General features: G+C 44.5%; 1 long non-coding RNA gene across 1 annotated transcript; it reads left to right on the top strand.

The window, feature by feature from the left end:
* The first annotated feature begins 6 nt into the window (after positions 1-6).
* On the top strand, positions 7-316 carry LOC118599141. Its single transcript, XR_004948432.1, has 2 exons — positions 7-155; positions 222-316. It is a non-coding gene; the product is annotated as an uncharacterized LOC118599141 (long non-coding RNA).
* The last annotated feature ends 3,012 nt before the right edge of the window (positions 317-3,328 follow it).

Genomic DNA, 3,328 nt, shown 5'->3' with positions numbered 1-3,328 from the left:
ACCAGACCTTCCTTCAGCCTTGGACCTCCCTTCTGGACTACGGACTTTTCACACCCTCTCCGCCTCCTCCTCCCTTACTGCTGTGTTTCCTGTTGCCTCATCCTGAGCAGAGATCACACTCCATTTCTTCCAGCCACTACTCCATCTTCAAGACAGTAAGCTACAGTAAAATCTGCATTCATCTTCCTGTTGGCCACTTCTCACCTGTTCCCACTCCACAGAGTTCTGCACCTCCTGGTGGCTGGAGGAGATCCCTACACTGACTCACCTGTTCCTGCTTATCCTCCTGCAGCCTTAAATAAATCATTGTCATCTGCTTCTGGGTCTGCTCTCTTTTGGCTTGTCCTCAGAACCCCCCTAGCTGACAGGATGCTGAAGAGTGTTTATTTTTTTCCCCCTCTCATAGACTAAAACAGGGGTCACCAACCTTTTACTTCATGGGTACTGAGTCATACGAAACTACCAGTTTGAAATAACACATTTGCTTTGTTATAGTTAGTTCTATTAATAATAATGATCCTCCTCTGTGTGAAGACACTTATTTCTCACCATAATTATCAACAATGACAACAAGCTAGGAAATATATATCAATATTCAACACTTTATTAATCTCAGTAATTGCATTGCAGTAAATACATTCAATTTAAAATTTTCCGACGATTACTTAAACTAAATTAATCTTTGAACTGAAGTAGGTCAGAGGTCACCTAAACTTATCTAAAGTTCATGTATCAACATATTTATGAGACGTTTTAATTTTTAAATCTATGTAAATGGAAGTGTAATTTAAAAACAATAGCAACAGAATAAAATTGAATTTTAGATGCAGCTCACAAGTGAGTTGTGCTATATCCAGAAGAGACCTGTGAGCACCTTGCATGGTCCTTGGGGGTTACCTGGTGCCCCCTGGTCTAGTAGGTAGTCCCTACAACACAGTCAGTGAAATGCACCTTAAAGTTAGAGCCACCTGCTATTTAATTAGGACAAAGACTGATCACAGACCCCTCTGAATCACGACATTTTGTTTCATTGTTTCGCCTGATCAACTCTACGTGAAGTAGCTGTGATGCAGTGCATGAGGTAAATGGTGGAAACTTGATACTGTTCAGTATAAAACAAAACGGCAAGTTTCAGAGTGTCCTTTTATGGTGGCCAGCCGAAGGCACACCAGTGCGATAATCATGCTGTCGAATCAGCGTCTAAATACTGCACACCTGTGACGTCGGCTGGATTATCTCAGTAAGGGAGAAGTGCTCACCACACAGATTTAGACAGATTTGTAAACAATTTTTGGGAAAATTTGTTATTTTGAGTTTGTAGAAGACTTTTCAGATCTTTGAATTCATCTTAGGACAAATGGGAGCAAAAACAAAAGTGTTGCCTTTATATTTTTGTTCAGTGTATTTACATTTTAAAAAGTCAACATTTTCCAGAATAAGGTTAACATTAGCCAAATGAATAATTTGAATGGGACTTTTTCTTTAAATTAAGTTCCGTGACATAAATTGGCCTTTTTTTTCCATTCAGAGCTATTGAACTGAGATCACATATCATGGAAATTTCCCAGCAAACAAAGCCAAGTGGGCCCCAAATGGTTTAAAAGTGGGCTCAAAATGTGGTCTGTCCAAAATCCAAATGGGTTTGTCCACATTGACTTAAGTGGGATAGCTTGCTACACTAGCCAGCCATCTGGTGGACAGCTTATTGTGTCAGGGATGGTGGTGGAGGACCCAAACGCAGGAGACAGGACATGGTGGCAGAAACTCAAAGATTTACTTAAAAACTCAAAACATGACAAAACCAGGAGAAACCAAACCAGTGACGTGACATAACAGAACAGATGATGTGACAATGAGAAACTGAAAACCAGACACTTAAATACACTGAGGTTGATTAACTAAATGAAAACAGCTGTGGATGATTTAACCTGAAAATGGTGGGACTGACAGGGAAAAACAAAACCAGATCACAGAATCATGACAGTACCCCTCCCCAAAGGGCAGATCCCAGATGCCCAAACATCTTTGAGGAGGGGACCTGGATGAACAAAAAACAAGTCCAGAAGACGGGGCTTCTGCAGCCAGACTGATGTGAGGGGTATTGGCACCCCTCCAGGAACAAACGTGGAGAGGAGCGGTCCCGGTGACTCTCCCAAGGGACAGGACACATGAAGGGGAGCAGTCCCAGCAACCCTCCTCCAGAACCAGCCAAGGGGGGACGAGCGGTGACCATCCTCAGGAACAGGAAGGAGCGGTCCCAGTGACCCTCCTCAGGAACAGGCACATGAAGAGGAGCGGCCCCGGCGACCCTCCACAGGAACAGAATGGATGGATGAAGGCATGAGATGAAGACAGCTGCAGGAAACCCCATCTGACATGACATGGCGTTGTGTGGCATGGCATGGAGCAAAAGTTCTCCTGCTGGGTCCAAGATGGTCAGGTCATACTGTCAGGGATTGAGGTGGAGGACCCAAACGCAGGAGACAGGACATGGTGGCAGAAACTCAAAGATTTACTTAAAAACTCAAAACATGACAAAACCAGGAGAAACCAAACCAGTGACGTGACATAACAGAACAGATGACGTGACAATGAGAAACTGAAAACCAGACACTTACATACACTGAGGTTGATTAACTAAATGAAAACAGCTGTGGATGATTTAACCTGAAAATGGTGGGACTGACAGGGAAAAACAAAACCAGATCACAGAATCATGACATAGTGTGCTAGTGAGCTCCACTGCAGCATGCTAACATGCTCCTCTGTAACATGCTAGAAAGATCTACTGTAGCTATCTAATAAGCTCCACTGTAGCATGCCAGCACTACATTGCAGCATGCTAGCAAGCTTCGCTGTACCGACATAGCAAGTTCTGCTGTATTGAGCTAGCAAGCTCCAATGTAGCATGCTAGCGAGCTTCTCTAAAGCAAGCTAGCATGTTGGGGTGTATTGAGCTACCAAGCTCCGCTTTAGCAAGCTAACGAGATCCACTGTACCGAGCTAGCGAGCTCCACTGTAGCATGCTAACGAGATCCACTGCACCGAGCTAGCGAGATCCGCTGTAGCATGCTAGCAAGCTCTGCTGTTGTGAGCTAGCGAGCCCCGCTGTCCACCAGGTGGTCGGCTAGCGTAACGAGCTTACCAATTAAGTTTCCACTTAAGTCAGTGTGGACAAACACAGGTGGGTCCACCACAGAAACTGCAGACAAATCCATTTGGAGCCACGTTTTCTGCCCACTTTTAAACCATATGGCCCCACTTTCCCTTGCTGGCTGGGTTCATGTGAGGAACACCTCTGGGTTTTCTGAGGAAGAGCAGACACTCC

This window comes from Oryzias melastigma, linkage group LG9 (genome assembly GCF_002922805.2).
Source record: "Oryzias melastigma strain HK-1 linkage group LG9, ASM292280v2, whole genome shotgun sequence".
Lineage (NCBI taxonomy): Eukaryota > Metazoa > Chordata > Actinopteri > Beloniformes > Adrianichthyidae > Oryzias > Oryzias melastigma.
The sequence above is the reverse complement of the archived record's forward strand: the minus strand, read 5'-3'. Positions and strand labels throughout refer to the sequence as shown.